Here is a 17,928-nt window from a genome sequence, read left to right on the forward strand (position 1 = left end):
AAAAGAGCATCAAAAAGGCCTCACTCCTCAGGTTAGGGGTAATAATCTAGGAGATCAGGATGCAAAAAGGGCAGCATTAATGAGTATAAGAATTATAAGAACGAGGGAAGATTGCCCAGACTGTGGGAAATACTTAATACTTATACTTAATATATAGTAATTAATATAATAATTAATAATATAATAATATATAATAATGCTTAATATAATACTTAATACTGTGGGAAAGACTTAAAGGAATTTCCATGTTATGATTGCTGGAGTGAATGGGGAGTTGATGGGATTGAATGCAATTGTTCTGAGGAAGAAAGCCCGCCTTATAAAAAACTGCTACAAGTGCGGGCCGACTAACTCCCTGTGGTCGAATGGACCCATTCCCCTCCCCTTACTCTTACTATTACAGAAGAAGACAAGATGACACAAATGGGGGTTCAAAAAAAAAAAAAAAAAAAGATAAAGGGAAATGGGTACTGCCTGATGGACGGGAAGTGTTACCAAAATCAGTAGCTATGAGGGTGCTACGGAGATTTCATGAACAGACGCACTGGGGTACTCAGGCATTGGTGGATCAATTTGCCACATATTATATGTGTATAGGGATTTATAATATAGCAAAGAGGATCGTAAATGATTGCATAACTTGTCGGAAGGTAAATGCTCAACACATGAGAAAAAGGGTCCCGGGAGGAGGACGAGAATTGGCACATCGACCTTTTGCAAAGATTCAATTAGATTTTACTGAACTTCCAAAAACGGGGCGATATAGATACTTATTAGTTATTGTAGACCACCTCACAAACTTTGTTGAAGCATTCCCTACGGCAAGGGCCACAGCTCAAACCGTGGTAAAGATATTATTAGAAAGCATCATACCCAGATACAGGGTAATAGAAGCAATTGACTCTGATCGAGGCCCACACTTTGTGTCAAAGGTATCCCAAGACACGATGAAGGCTCTGGGAATTAAATGGGAATATCACATTCCCTGGCATCCTCAGAGTTCGGGAAAGGTAGAACGAATGAATGGTGAAATTAAAAAGCAACTAACAAAGCTTATGATAGAGACTAAATCCTCCTGGGTGAAATGTTTACCGCTTGCACTATTGAATATCCGGACATAGCCCCGAGCCGATGTCGGAATCTCACCTTTTGAAAGGGTGTATGGTATGCCTTATGATTTAGAGATGCCATCTGATCACCCCCAGGTACAGGATATCCAATTAAAACCTTATTTAATACAGCTTATGAACCGACGGAGGGAGTTGCAAGCGAAAGGCTTGGTGGCTAGATATAGCAATCCATAGGATACAACCTGGAGATAGGGTTCTAATTAAGACATGGAAAGAAACGTCTTTAACACCGCGGTGGGAAGGCCCCTATGTTGTTTTACTTACCACAGAGACGGCTATCCGGATGGCTGAGAAGGGGTGAACGCATGCCAGTCGCGTGAAAGGACCGATCCAGAAAAGCAAATGGGAAGCGGTCGCAGGCCCTGATGACTTAAAGCTCACGTTGAAACGAACTCAATAAGTATGGTCTAACTGTCTATGTATCGTAAAAAAAAAAAAAAGAGGAGAGGGGACCCTGTTTGATCAGAAAAAGGTCGCGGTTACCTGAGAAACTCCCCTGAAGAACACTGCTGCTGCCGAGAAGAACCTGCACCTTGTAGTTTGCTGCAACCAAACTGACAAGCGAGGCAGAGAGTGAAACGGTGGGGAATTACGTGGCCAGGTAAAGAACTCTGGAAAATGGGCCCTAGCCATTTTTTTTGCGATACATAGTAATGGGTACGATTGTTTACACTGTTCCTGGGTCTGCGCACCCTCACAAACCTTTTAAATGGAGCCTGATTAGATGGGAAGATCACCATGTTGTTCAGCAGATAACTACTGCTGGGGGACTGATAGGGGAGGCATCATCTATATAAAGAAGGAAGAGACTAAGAGTCCCCAACGGGTGGGACCAAATCAGAAACTGTCGGGGAGTGTTTTGAGGATTCAGCCTACAAGCTTTTAGAATGCTAACTCCTAATAGCCCTAAACCACTGGAGGTTGCTAATAAATCAGTAAACCCGGAGTACGGGATTAGAAATGAAGGGGTGACCGGGAATAACATATGGAGAATCATGAATGCTAGTTATCAGTTGTTGAATCAACCAAATACAGACGTGCCTAGACCTTGCTGGTTATGTCTTGATATAAGGCCCTCATATTACGACGCCATTGGGGGATCTGGGAGAAACCACCCGTTCAAACGAAACCGATCCCCCACAATGCAATTGGGGAAGGGATGTAGGAATAACGTTAACGGAAGTAACTGGGAATGGCAGGTGCGTAGGCACGGTCCCTGGTGAGAAGTTCCATCTATGCAATATTACAGAAAATGTTACACAATTAGACAAAGAAAAATGGTTAATACCAGCAGATAACACCAGATGGGTATGTTCGTCTCTGGGGGTAACTCCATGCTTAGCTTTGAAATTGTTCAACTCGTCTCATGATTTTTGTGTACAGGTAGTAATTATACCTAGGATTCTTTACCATTCTGAGGAGTATATGTACATCCAACATGCTATGGCAAAAAAAACAGTTAAGGAAGTGAGGAACACTGCAAAAAAAACACTTAAGGAAGAGAGAGCCTATTACGGCTGTTACTTTAGCCACTCTGATGATTCTGGGGGCTGCAGGAGCCAGAACTGTAATTACCTCTCTGGTAAAAGAAAGCCAAGAATTTACCTCTCTACGCATTGCTGTAGATGAGGATTTGGCCCGTATCAAGCAATCTATATCAGAAAAAAAACGATTAGAGGCAGCTCACCTTATGCTTGTGCGTGCAAAATATGAATCTCTTGAACAGGAGGAGGATGACGCAGAAACTTTAATATTGAGCAAACAAGTGCTTCAAAAATTCATCAATGAACAAAATATGTTAGAAAAAGAAAAAGGAGGGATTGTGATAAATTAGCGGGTGTTTGTTCATTGTCTTTAAAAGGAATTCAGAGAATCTGCTGAGAAGATAAGGTTTTGCAATTTACGACCTTGTTAAGGGGGAAGACTAAGCAAGTAGATAGTGGGGAGGGGGTGTTGGATAAACATCCTTGGTAAAACAAAGACTCTGTGAAATACTGTTTCCCGCTTCACTACCCTCCCCCTTGAACACGAGCACAACGCATGATCATTGAAAGAAAAACAACGACCCCCAACAACGAACTGCGCAGCTTCAGAAGGTTCAACAAGTCCTGACAAGCTGAAACTTGGATGCTATAAAACGGCGACACTGAAAAGGGAAAGTTGCGTGCTGTGGTGGAGCGGAGACTCCCCAGCCGCCCGGCGCTGTTTTGCTTGTGCCTGCTTACTTAATTAATAAAATATTTCTGATAGACCAAGAAATTTGTATGGTCTCACTTATAACACCGATGACGCAAAGCTGGGAGGAGTGGCCGACACGCCAGAAGGCTGTGCTGCCATTCAGCGAGACCTGGACAGAGTAAGTGTAGAGTCCTGCACCTGGGAAGGAACACCTGCTGGAGAGGAGCTCTGAGGAGAAGGACCTGGGGGTCCTGGTGGACAACAGGTTGGCCATGAGCCAGCAGTGTGCCCTCATGGCCAAGAGGGCCAATGGGATCCTGGCATGCATTAAAAGGAGCGTGGCCAGCAGGTCAAGGGAGGTGATCCTCCCCCTCTACCCTGCCCTGGTCAGGCCTCACCTGGAGTACTGTGTCCGGTTCTGGGCTCCCCAGTACAAAAAAGACAGGGATCTCCTGGAAAGAGTCCAGCAGAGGGCCACAAAGATGATAGGGGGCCTGGAGCATCTTCCCTGTGAAGAAAGGCTGAGAGACCTGGGTCTGTTCAGCCTTGAGAAAAGAAGACCGAGGGGGGATCTTATTAATGTTTACAAATACCTTAAATGTGGGAGACAGAGGGATTTGGCCAACCTCTTTGCAGTGGTTTGTGGGGAGAGGACAAGCTGTAATGGCCACAAAATGGATCACAGGAAGTTCCACACCAACATGAGAAAGAACTTCTTCACAGTGAGGGTGATGGAGCACTGGAACAGGCTGCCCAGGGAGGTTGTTGAGTCTCTTCTGGAGATATTCAAGGCCTGTCTGGACGCCTACCTGGGCAACCTGCTCTAGGGAACCTGCTTTGGCAGGGGGGTTGGACCCAATGATCTCTTGAGGTCCCTTCCAACCCCTACAATTCTGTGATTCTGTGAAAAGGAAATCAGGAAATCTTGATTTTCTTCCAGGGCTTCTGTGTGTTGTCAGTCATTTTGCTTCCCCTTGCCTTGATTTCTAGCAGTGAAATGGATGCTGTTATTTCATTTTTAAAGCACTTTTGAGATATCCTCATGAAAAGTGTTCTGTAAGAATTATGTAATATTTATGTTTGCATCTGCGAGCACTTAATGGTATAAAATGCAAGTTAGCTGTGCATTGTGCTTGGAAAAAAGTCCTTCTTTGCAGTTATCTCTTGCATTAGGAAAACAAAGGAAGTGATTAACCACACTAGTGCCATTGATTTGATAATGTGCTCTGATGCCTCCTTTACTTGATGAGCTGAACTGTCCTCTTAATCTTTCATTTGTTTTTATATGCAAACTGTAATTATTGATCTAAGAATCTGTGTTGAACCTTTAGAGGCCTGATACAAAATATTCTGTGGTTAATTAGTAAAAAGATTTCAAAGATCTGAGAAGGTTTTGGATAAACCTTCTCCTCTCCCTCTCCCTCCCTTTCCCTTTCCCCTAATTAAATTATCTAAATGGAAACATATATACTGGAGAATAGAGGATGACTTTGGGGACAACATTTGGACTAGGCAGCATCCTTACACTTCACTTTCCATCCATTATTGGAAAGCATTTTAAGAGGATTAAGAATTTCTTCTTGTAGATTAACAGGCACTGCAACATAAACAAGAGAGGTCTATTTCTGTATATCACATTCAAAAAAAAAACTTATAAATGCCAGGTATTATTTCTTTTTTTTTTTTTAACTAAAGTGTTCAAACACATCTTAAATGGCTAAATCATTTCTGAACTTTTTCTTAATTTTGAATTTTTCCTAAAATGTATTAATCCAGTCTACACCCCCTCCAAATCCCTACAAATAAGCCTTCTAACTATGATTTTTGGAACTCTATTAGAATAATAACTTGAAATGGTTGAATTCGACATAAATGCACATTTTCAGTGACAAATATGCTTATTTTCTTTGCTAGTATTTATTAACACCTGCCAGGTTTGGTCAGTTTCATTGCATTTCCCCGTATTCCAAAGCCACAGTGGCATTTCTGCTCAGTTTCAGAAGCTGAAATGCATATGACGTATATATTATTGGGGATAAAATTTATGGATGTAGATGGAAAAATGCACACTCACTGCAATTTTATATATAAAATCAGTAGTCTGATAGAATTTATTATTTATTAAAAATATATAGGAATTTTCAATAGAGATGATATTAAAGGTGTATATGCTCTTTATATCAGAAAGTGATAGCAAAGAGCCTGTGAAGGAGATGAAAGGCTGTCCCAATGTCTCAGTGTGTTTCTTTTGTATGGGTATGATTTTAGGTTCTTAATAACACCTCACTTTTAGAGCTAACCTGGATATGACTCTTGTATTCTTGGGTTTAGCATACTGTAACCTAATCCTCTTCAAGGGCCCCTTTCCTGTTTTATTGCCTTTCTTCAATGAAGAAATAGGTCTTAGTAACTTGAACACGTATCAGTATTTCCCAGCCATTCCCTAAGCTGGTAGCTTTCCTCTCCTTGAGAAACATCTCATGATTTCAGCCTCTGAAATGTTCTGCAGACTTTTCCTTTGACCCTTTCTGATCTCCTGGCTTCTCCAAGGTCTCTTCTGTGTCATATTTTAGAAACTTTAGGAATCTTTGAAGTCTTGTTCTACTTCTTATATATATATATAATTTTTTCTGCTCTTCTTATCAAAGAAACATGCAGTCAAGTGGCTGTTCATGTGATCCTTTAGTTGCTTGATTTTTACAAGCATGTTCAACTCCCCAGTTTGTAAGCTAAATGATCTCATGACTAAGAAACCAAAGTCCATGCTTTCTCTTAAACATTATGTTAGCTCACAGATATTTCCAGGATGCTGCCTTATAATTTAATAGTGTCAAATGGGGATCAGAACTTGACTCCTGGGCTTTTTAAAACATCCTTTTAACATCTTTTTAAACCATTTTTCATAATGCCATTAGACTGTGGATACCTTAGACTCCAAGCAGGGAATCTCTAATTACCAAGAGAAGATAGATAATTCTGTGCAAACGTGGAAATGTGTGGTGAGTGACACATAAATAATCCAATTCTAGGTATAAAACGGTATTATTTTTTCTTCCCAGTTAAGAAGCTGTGCTGGCCATGGAGCTGGCCTAATTTTCACCCCTCTTTTTGTCTGCCAACTTATTAAACCTTGTAGACTATTACTGTTTGGTGGTGGTGATAGTTTGGTTTTGTCGTTTGTTTTCACAAGCCACTGAGCTTTCTTGTATTTAGCAGAGGCCATTTGTAAGGTTAGTACATGCTTTATCTGCCTTTCAGCAAGCATCTCACTTATGCTGATTGTCTTGTACCAGCTGCAGACAAGGTGGCAAGTACTCTGCAGGTCAGTTCATCCTGCATCTCCATCAATTACAGAAAACACCAGATGGTTTATATTGATATGGCTGGTAAAATTTAGATGGCAAGGGGATATATCAGCTGAACACAGGTTAGATTCAACTCTTGTGTAAATTTAAGAGGGGGATAGGCCTGAGGATTGGGGAGCAAGAGTGACCAGAACCACTTTTGAACTCAGGCAGAAAACTGCTACTTGCTATCTACACCCAGCAGTGATCTTTGTTCATTTTGGGCACTCACCCCATGTAAATATATATACATTCAGATGTCTATAATATGTATTCACAATTTAAGACAATTTTTTTTACAGCTTTGACACCTGCAAATAGAAATTATAAGATTTTCAAAGTCAGAAAAGTCAGAGTCAGAAAGAAAAGAGATACCAGGAGTTATGCCAGGAGTTTATTCTTTGGAGGAAGACTGAATGGACACAGGCAAATATAAAGTAAAGTAAAACAAATAGTTGATTTGCAGAAATCAGGCTCTATAACCTTGGAATAGTTATAAAGCAGGTATGTTTATTCGGCACTGCACACACACACCAGGCACAAGGGGGATAGCTCCACCTAACTTGCTCACCAACGGTTACTGGCAGTGTGCTTATATTAGTGGGACAAAAACATATTAATTTAATTTCCCATAAGTCTCTTGCATATTCATCAGGTCTCCGAAGAATCATTAACGTAGGTTCCCATCTCTATTTGTATGTGTACTGGAGTCCTTGGGTGGTCCTCCCGCATACTCTGGTGGTCTTTTGTTAAAGGCCAGAAGTCTTCCTCACCGCTAATCTTCTGGCCTTTCCTGTCTTTGACAGACTTCAGCAGTCAAGCCATGTGGGAGTGTGGCCATGGGGGTCGACAAGCCCCATGGTTGGTGATAACATCGGACTCTTAACGATGAGGCCATCAGGAATGTAAAGAGTTTAGAGGGAACAAAGAAGGGTGATTCAGGAGACGCCTTGCCGTCTTGGGTTGCTTGTTCTCCAGCCCTTAAGGCATGGAAGTTGCTGGGTGTTTGCTGTTGCCGGGCAAAGTTGTTGACCAATGAAGAGTTAGTGGAAAAGTACTGCTGTGGAGCGAATGGTATAAGAAGGGAGCCTGTCCTCAATATGGGGATGCAACAAGAATAATGAAGTTATGTCCTCAATATGAGAGCTGAAGTTAGGCCCTCAGTAAGAGAGAGCTGATGTTATGTCACCAATAAAGAAGTAGCAGTTACTGATCCTAAAAGAACCCCGGTGTCCGTGTAGTCCTTTCGCAACAGTTGAGGAATGACAAAGAGTTCTCAGATGAAAGCAGTGGTCATTACGCCACAAATCCAGTTCTTGCTGGTGCCATTGTCTGTGCATACAGCCTTTTGTTCCTTTATCTTTGGGCCATTAACATACAATTGTGCTAGCTAAGACCTAGGAATCAACATCCTTTATCTTGTTCCCTGTCTCATGGGCAGGATTGCATTTCAACAGAAAATGTAATTAAAAATCTGATAAGTTAAAGTTAGAACTTGACTTGTTAAGAGGAGAATTTGTTTTTATGGATTTGTTAAGAGAAGGCAAGAGAGTGAGAACAGAGGCAGTTTACAGGTATGGACATAAACATCCACATCAAAAGTGAAGCGAGGGAACAAATTTAAGAAGCGAGATCAAGTTGGAAAGAGCGTATGCATGGCAAAGGAAATGGGCTCTAAACAGTGATTGTTGCTAAGGAACTGAATTTTCATACCTGTGTCAGGCTACCTAATTCACATAGACCTTTTTTATGTATTACATCTGAATCAATTTCTCATTACTTTTTCTCACAAAATGAGATGAACACGTGAAATGCTTATTTTGACTGGAAGCTACCTGAGTTTGTTTTAAAGGTGTTTTGTTTTTGTTATTTCTTTATTTATTTATTTTCACCTTCCTTCTTTTCCCTTTGTCTCTTTTTTTTTTTAATACAATACCTTCGCTTGAGCGTAACTGACATGTAAAAAATGTCAGTATGTGAATGAGGAATCCATAGGGGAGTCATATTCTATAGAATACTTTCTCTTATTGCCAACTTTTATGTAGGACATAGTTTTGAAATAAAAATGCTCTCTTGTCGAAGCTATCACTGGTAACCATAGCCTGTTAAAGAAGGCAAGCATCCATCAGATAAATCTCTAAGTCTTTATGAGCAAAGGATTGAAAACACAAAGACTGCACCTCATGGACATTTTTTTCAGTTGGTTGATACATTTCCTACAGCTAATGACACGCGAAAGGAGAAATTGATGTTCTTGGTTAAAAAGAGTTTGGAAAGTTAAACCAGAATTTTCAAGCAGCATTACCTATACTTAAATTTGTGTCTTGGCTTCCAATTAAGAACTTTAATTTTCTGTGATCAGTGCAACACAAGCGATGTTAGGGAACCACAGAATTTGTCAAATGGGTATCGTTATCAATGTTGTGTAAATTTTATGCATAATACAGTTTCTGGCTTAGTAGGTAGATGTGCTTCTTGCTCATATCTTACACCTTCTAGTATATATAGTAGCTATTTTCTCTACTGACTGTCTCTGAAAAAATCATACAATTTATTTAGAGGTAGAGTTTTGCAGTTATCACCATTAAAAAATCATGAGTTCTCAGAATTCTGGAGTTTGATTAAAATATCAAAAGATATTTTCTTCTTTTATATGGGTTTTGGGATTAGAAGTTGTTAAAACATTTATGATCTATTCTAAATCCTCTTTCCACAAATACAAAAACACTTCCCTTCCCTTCCCTTCCCTTCCCTTCCCTTCCCTTCCCTTCCCTTCCCTTCCCTTCCCTTCCCTTCCCTTCCCTTCCCTTCCCTTCCCTTCCCTTCCCTTCCCTTCCCTTCCCTTCCCTTCCCTTCCCTTCCCTTCCCTTCCCTTCCCTTCCCTTCCCTTCCCTTCCCTTCCCTTCCCTTCCCTTCCCTTCCCTTCCCTTCCCTTCTCTTCCCTCCTATGCCCATGCCCGTATGATTCCCGCAGAACCTCTCACACCATCCCACAATTTCTGTAGCTCAGACTTTTAAAGTATCAGTAGCTCTGAAATTCACTCATGGGCAGATGACATGATCAAGCCCTCTCCAGGTGTTAATGTAGCATATAATTCAATGTGGTTGCTGTGTCGTTTGGATTCTCAATTATGAGGTTTCTAAACTAGTGGTCAAGACTTCTTTTTAGGCAACAAGCAAAAATGTTTGGAAACATGCTTTACTCTATGTGACATAATTAACTAAGAGCAACTGTAACCAAAGTCAAAAAAAGAAATTATATTTCAAGTTGTTCACAATTTCTTAACTGCGGATTCTTCTGCAAGAATATTATCATATAAAAATATGTGGTAGAATGTTTCAATCACCCAGATGTCTGCTGGGAAAGCTACACGGAAGGCAGTAAGCAATCCAGGAGACTCCTGGAGTGTATTTGTTAGCGTAGCAACCACATAACCACCAAGTGATTATATGAAGGTGCTTTATTCAGCGCTGGAAGCCGGGGCAGGTGCCCAAATCTGGCTTCAAGTCCCGTTACTTCCCAGCTATTATTTATACATTCAACATTACGTAAGGTATACATATTCATTACAGGTTGCAACATCAGCCTCGCATTCCATTCTAATTAGCCCCCCTCCCCTTTGCACATGCGTGGCGCACTCTGGTGGTCGTCCAGGTGGTCGTCCAGATGAAGTAAGGAGTCTTCCTCTCCGCTAAACTTTTCACCTTTCTCACTCGACGCATGCTCCCTCCGCTCCTTGGTTCTGCTTCAACTCATTTCAGTATTTCCAGGCCCTTATCCAAGGTCAGGTTGTACCTGTTCCCTCCCAGGGTTCCCCTTCAACGATTCATTTGAATGTTCAGTGTACTCCCTAAGTTTCCAGTATACATAGATTAATTGATAATGTAAGTACATTTGGCAATGCTTAATTATACTGTATGACCCATCACCTAAGAGACATTAGTAAAACATCCATTCGATTCTCCCCAACACTAACATTTCCCCCCTTTGAAAATACTTCACTCATACCAAGAGCAAGCATTTTCATTACTATTAAAACATAATTATATACATTGTGTGTACCGGTAACATGCATATTCGGGTTCGGTTCAGGAGACTCATAAGGTTTTCCATACACGATTTCATAGGGACTTACTGACATCCCACTTCTTGGCTTTATTCTAATTCTTAGCAAGGCTATTGGTAAGGCCTGTGGCCACTGTATCTTAGCTTCCTGACAGATTCTGCTTAATTGTCCTTTTAAAGTTTGGTTCATCCTCTCTACCTGACCACTAGATTGAGGCCTCCATGGGGTATGTAAGTTCCAGGTAATTCCCAGTAACCTACTAACCTCCTTAACCACATTGGCAATGAAATGTGGTCCCCTGTCTGAAGAAATACCCAACGGTACACCAAATCTAGGGATTATTTCCCGTAGTAACCATTTTACCGTTTCCTTTGCTTGGTTGGTGTGACAGGGAAGGGCCTCCGGCCATCCTGAAAAAGTATCAACCCCTACCAATAGGTATTTATAACCTCTTGCTTTAGGCAGTTCCACGAAGTCTATTTGCCAGTAATCTCCAGGCTCTATTCCAGCTCTTGTTCTTCCCATCTCAGCATGTTTCCTTGCTACCGGATTATTCTTTAAGCAAAGCTCACATTTTGACATTACTGACTTTGCCATTGTTAACATGTGTACCGAGATGACACCTCGTTTCAAATAGGTCACCATTGCTCCTGCACCCCAGTGACATTCATTATGGTTTTTTTGTAAGATTTCTCGCATTACTATAGGAGGCACTATGAGTTGTCCTGTCGTAGTCACATACCATCCGTCAGGATTCTTCTGGGCCTTCATCAAATTCGCAAGTCTCTCGTCTTCTGCTGAATACTTTGGGTCTTTAGGTAATTTAAAACAAGAGAGGCCTACCTTTGATGGAATTAGAACCATTACTTTCCATACTTCACGCGCAACCTTCCGGGCCGTCAAATCTGCCAGTCTGTTACCTTCTGCAATCTCTGACACCCCTCCTTGATGAGCTTTACAATGCATTATGGCCACCTGTTGGGGTTTCTGTACAGCTGTTATTAATTTCAATATTTCTTCCTGGTATTTTATATTAGTCCCTTGTGAGGATAGCATTCCCCTTTCTTTCCATAATGCCCCATGTACATGAACTACCCCAAATGCATATTTTGAATCTGTCCAAATATTCACGTTCTTACCCTCGCTTAGTTCCAGGGCTCGTGTCAGGGCGACTATTTCTGCTCGTTGGGCTGAAGTCCCCGGAGGTAGGGAATTTGCCTCAATCACTACCTTTGATGTAGTTACCGCGTATCCTGCTGTTGTGGTTTAACCCGGCTGGCAGCTAAACACCACACAGCCGTTCGCTCACCCTCCCCCCTCCCTCTCTGGGATGGGGGAGAGAAACGGGAAAGTGAAGCCAGTGAGTTGAGATAAAGACAGTTTATTAAGACAGGAATATAATAATATAAGGAATATAAGGAATATAATAATAACAATAATAATAATAATAGTGATAATGATAATAGTACTAACAATAATAATGTGTAAGAAAACAAGTGATGCACAATGCAATTGCTCACCACCCGCTGACCGATGCCCAGCCTATTCCCGAGCAGCCGGCCCCCCCACCCCGGCCAGCCACCCCTATATATTGTTTAGCATGACGTCAGATGGTATGGAATACCCCTTTGGCCAGTTTGGGTCAGCTGTCCTGGGTCTGTCCCCTCCCAGCTCCTGCTGCACCCCCAGCCTGCTCGCTGGCAGGACAGAGCGAGAAGCTGAAAAGTCCTTGGCCTGGTGTAAACACTGCTCTGCAACAATTAAAACATCAGCATGTTATCAGCGCTCTTCTCATCCTAATCCAAAACATAGCACCCTACCAGCTACTATGAGCTACTTAACTCTGTCCTAACTGGAACCAGGACACCTGCATAACGAGTCCCATTTTCCACAAAGCTGCTTCCATCCGTGAAAAGTTCCCAATCCGGTCTCCCCAGAGGCTGATCCTTTAAGTCTGTTCTGCTGGCATAGGTATGTTCGATGATCTCCACGCAATCATGACTGAGGTCTCCTTCCTCCGTAGTTGTTCCTAGAAACACTGCTGGGTTCAATAAGCTAGTAGTTCTTAAGATTACATCATCTTGCTCAGTTAGTATAGCTTGACATTTCATCATTCGGCTGGGCGATAGCCAATGGCCCCCCTTTTGCTCCAATACCGTAGTCACCATATGTGGCACGAACACCTCAATTCGTTTCCCTAATGTGAGCTTCCTGGCTTCCTGTATTAAAAGGACTGTGGCTGCCACGGCCCTTAAACACGAGGGCCATCCAGCGCTTACCGCATCCAATTGTTTAGAAAAATACCCCACAGGTCTTTTCCAGCTCCCAAGTCGCTGGGTCAGTACTCCTAATGCCAATCGTTGTCTCTCATGCACAAACAGCTGGAAGTCCTTTGATAAGTCCGGCAAGCCCAAGGCAGGCGCCTTTATCAGGGCTTCCTTTAATTTCTTAAAGGCCTCTTGTTGTGGCTTTCCCCAGGTAAATGTACAGGCCTTTTGGGTTTCGTAGAGGGGCTTTGCTATGAGTCCATAGTCCATTACCCACAGTCTGCACCACCCGGCCATACCTAGGAAAGCCCGTACTTCATGCAAATTTCGCGGCTCGGGGATTTCACAAATAGCTTGTATTCGGTTAACTCCCAATTTTCTTTGTCCTTGAGAAATTTCACATCCCAAATAAATTACTGTTGTGCACGCGATTTGTGCCTTTTGTTTAGAAACCTTGTACCCATTTAGTCCCAATTGATTCAAAATATCAATAGTTACCTGAATACATTCTGACTCTCCTTCGGTAGCTATTAATATATCGTCTACATATTGTAACAGCAGGTATCGATCCTTTGGTACCTGAATCTGCCCTTGGTTAATCCAATCTTCTATTTCTTTAGCTAGTTGACCGCCGAAGAGGGTCGGGCTATTCTTGAATCCTTGAGGCAATCTTGTCCAGGTCAGTTGCATCTTTCGTCCGTTCCGTGGATTTTCCCATTCAAAAGCAAAGAGTTTTCTACTATCCTTGTCAATGGGTATGCAGAAGAAGGCATCTTTTAAATCAATTACCGTAAATCACTTATATTTCTCTTTTACAGATGTTAACAATGTATAAGGATTAGCCACCACTGGGTGAATATCTTTTGTTATTTCGTTTATTGCCCTAAGGTCCTGCACTAGCCTGTATTCCCCATTAGGTTTCTTTACTGGGAAAATTGGGGTATTATATTCAGATTTGCATTCCTCCAGAATGTGGTAGCTAAGAAATTTATCTATAATCTTTACTATTCCTAGCCTAGCTTCTAACTTCAACGGGTACTGTTTAATCCGTACCGGTCGGGCCCCTTCCTTAAGTTCAATTTTTACTGGCTGGGCTACTTTTGATTTTCCGGGCACGTCCGTTTCCCAAATCGTAGGCATTACTGCATTTTCTACCTCTTTTGGTATATGAGGAACAGCCTTCTCTTTAGTCATTAATATTTGTCCCACTTTTGATTCCGGGATTCTCATAATCAATTCTCCATCTTCAAACATTATGGTAGCATTTAGTTTAGTTAACAAATCCCGTCCCAAAAGAGGAATAGGGCATTCTGGTACATATAAAAATTCATGCGTAATTTCTTTACCTCCAAACCGTAAATCAAGGGGTTGTAAGAACGGCCGTATTTCCTCCTTCCCGGTGGCACCTACAATAGTAGTTTTACTTTCCCCTATCTTACCACTTAATCTATTGAGTACTGAATATGTGGCCCATGTATCAATTAAAAAATTTTACTTCCTTATTTCCTATTTGAATTTTTACTAAGGGCTCTTTAGTTTCTGCTACCGGATCTCCTAGTCAGCTACTATATTCCCCCAGAACCATCGCCTTAGCTGCTTCTTGGTTTCGGAACGAATTTCCCCCACCAACGATCAGCTGTCCACGGAGAGGGCACTCGTTTTTCCAATGACCCTCCCCCTTACAATGGGCACATTGGTTAAGACCCAGCCGGTTTCCCCCTGAGCTCGGGTAGCCTCTCCCTGTTCCTCTACCTCGACCATTAATATTTCCTCTTCCCCTGCCCCTTAATCCTGCATGTTCTCTCCCTTGAATTACTGCTAATAAGTTCTTTTGTTGCCTTTTTGTCGTTTCCTTTTCTCTGTTATTATACACTTTCCAGGCTATTTCCAACAGCCTATCCAAATTTCTCAAATCTGCACCTTCCAACTTTTGCAATTTCTTCCTAATATCCTCTTGGGCTTGTCCCAGGAAAATGAGTGCCAATTGAGCTTTAGCTTGCTCAGTCTCTACGTCTAAATCTGTATATTTCTTAGCAGTTTCTTTCAATCTCTCTAAAAAGGCGGAAGGTGATTCCGCTTTTTCTTGCTTGACATTATACAATTTTGACCAATTTATGGTCCGGGGCATGGCATTCTGTACCCCGACTTGTACCCAATCTTGATATCTCTTCAGCCTCCTTATTCCATCCCCTGTGTTATAATCCCATTGGGGATCCTCAGTGGGGAAGTTTTGATCTAGATTTCCAAGCACTAATCCATTTCGTATATCTTCTCGGGCTCTCTCTCTGGCTGCCCACAATACCATGTCTTTTTCTGTCGAGTCCATCAAAGTATCCAGGATCACCTGGAGATCATCCCAATCGGGATTTTAGGTTTTAATTATCATTTTCATTACCCTGGCTACTTTATCTGGGTTTTCCCTGTAGGTGCCGGCTGCTTGTTTCCATATCATTAAGTCCCCAGCTGAAAAAGGCACCTTAACATATACCGGTCCTTCTGTCCCCACTCCTTGCCTGAGGGGAGCGATTATTTTCCCTCTCTGTTCATTTATAGTTTCTCCTGCCCTTCGCTGTTGCCGGGTCCTATGTGACACAGGGGAGACTAAAGTCGGGGATTCTCCATCACTACTGCTATCTTCCTTTTCTCTTTTCCCTCCCTGTCCTGGCTCTTCCCGGCGGAGCCGACGGCGCAACTTCCAAATCAATATTTCCATTATTCATTTCCCCATAATACTTATTATTCTCTATTGCCTGATGCTGTATACAGCGTCCCTCCTTAGTACATGCACAACAACGTTCCTCAGTTGAAACTTCAAGCACCATTATTCCACAAGCATGCTGCCATTCAGGCTTTCGGCGCAAATAAAAGAATAATTCCACATAGGCAGTTCATCATATTTTCCTTCCCGCTTACAAAATAGCATTAATTGTAAAATTGTATTATATTGCAATGTTCCATTCTCAGGCCAAGTTTCTTGGTCCTCTAGTTTATACTGTGGCCACCAAATATTACAATAATCAATCAGCTTTCCTTTCCGCATTTCTTGACCAAAACCTCCCTCTTTCCAATGTGCTAGCAAACACCCCAGTGGGGATGTCCGCGGGATAGGTACATCTTTTCCCAGAATTCCTTTGATCTTTTTCATTTTGAGCTTATGATACAAACCCAAAAGCTGCCGGAGCAGCAGCACACTCCCCCAGAAGCTGCCGGAGCAGCAGCACGCTCTCCCAGAAGCTGCCGGAGCAGCAGCGTGCTTACCACATACCAATAATACCAGGTGCTGACCCTTCAGCACAAACCAATACAATTACCAATACCAAACCACCAATGCCGAACCTGCAGAGCTTTCGCTCTGTCTAACGGACAGCGCCTAGGCTTACCCCGGGAGCTCCCTGCCCAACCGAGCGTGGCTTTCGCCGCGTCTGACCGGCAGGCTTTCCCAACCAAATCGGTACCGAATACCCAAAGTTGAAAGCACCTTTGCTTACCGCTCCAGTGGTACGTCGTGAGCAGCGGAGGTCGGTCGTGGTCGACTGCTCCCCGAGAATCCCTCGGTGCCGGCTGGAGCGAAACCGAGACACGATCCGCCTCAGCAGTGCCCACGCCGTCCCATCTGGGTCGCCAAAATGTTAGCGTAGCAACCACATAACCACCAAGTGATTATATGAAGGTGCTTTATTCAGCGCTGGAAGCCGGGGCAGGTGCCCAAATCTGGCTTCAAGTCCCGTTACTTCCCAGCCATTATTTATACATTCAACATTACGTAAGGTATACATATTCATTACAGGTTGCAACATCAGCCTCGCATTCCATTCTAATTAGCTCCCCTCCCCTTTGCACATGCGTGGCGCACTCTGGTGGTCGTCCAGGTGGTCGTCCAGATGAAGTAAGGAGTCTTCCTCTCCACTAAACTTTTCACCTTTCTCACTCGACGCATGCTCCCTCCGCTCCTTGGTTCTGCTTCAACTCATTTCAGCATTTCCAGGCCCTTATCCAAGGTCAGGTTGTACCTGTTCCCTCCCAGGGTTCCCCTTCAACGATTCATTTGAATGTTCAGTGTACTCCCTAAGTTTCCAGTGTACATAGATTAATTGATAATGTAAGTACATTTGGCAATGCTTAATTATACTGTATGTCCCATCACCTAAGAGACATTAGTAAAACATCCATTCGATTCTCCCCAACACTAACATACTGAGGACAACTTCCTCATCCAGTGTCCTGGTATCAATTAGGACAGACTTAATTTTCTCCTAGTAGCTGGTAGGGTGCTATCTTTTGAATTAGGATGAGAAGAGTGCTGATAACATGCTGATGTTTTAATTGTTGCAGAGCAGTGTTTACACCAGGCCAAGGACTTTTCAGCTTCTCGCTCTGTCCTGCCAGCGAGCAAGCTAGGGGTGCAGCAGGAGCTGTGAGGGAACAGACCCAGGACAGCTGACCCAAACTGGCCAAAGGGGTATTCCGTACCATCTGACATCATGCTAAACAATTAATATGGGGGGGCTGGCCGGGGTGGGGGGACCGGCTGCTCGGGGATAGGCTGGGCATCGGTCAACGGGTGGTGAGCAATTGCATTGTGCATCACTCGTTTCGTACACATTATTATTAGTAATACTATTATCATTACTATTATTATTGTTATTATTATTTTCCTGTCTTAATAAACTGTCTTTATCTCAACTCACAGGCTTCACTTTCCCGTTTCTCTCCCCCATCCCAGAGAGGGAGGGGGGAGGGTGAGCGAACGGCTGTGTGGTGTTAAGCTGCCAGCCGGGTTAAACCACAACAGTCCTTTTGGCGCCCAATGTGGGGCACGAAGGGTTGAGATATCAACATATTTGACCAGAGTGTGTTAAACTAAAATTGGTATAAGTATTGGACCTGCTTAATAGTTGCTAGTCACGATGTTGATTGCCTTAATCTCAAGTCTGCTGTGCCT

The 17,928-nt window shown here is 42.6% G+C and overlaps 1 long non-coding RNA gene across 1 annotated transcript in view; it reads right to left on the reverse strand.

Moving 5' to 3' along the window:
* The window catches only part of LOC308184863, a 473,467-nt gene that overhangs the window by 75,323 nt on the left and 380,216 nt on the right, over positions 1-17,928 (reverse strand). Inside the window, exon 4 of the long non-coding RNA XR_013942968.1 lies at positions 16,148-17,172. This is a non-coding gene — a long non-coding RNA (uncharacterized lncRNA). The remainder of the gene's footprint in view (positions 1-16,147; positions 17,173-17,928) is intronic.

The sequence above is a fragment of the Anser brachyrhynchus genome (genome assembly GCF_964034855.1).
Source record: "Anser brachyrhynchus genome assembly, chromosome: W".
NCBI classification, from domain to species: Eukaryota; Metazoa; Chordata; class Aves; order Anseriformes; family Anatidae; genus Anser; species Anser brachyrhynchus.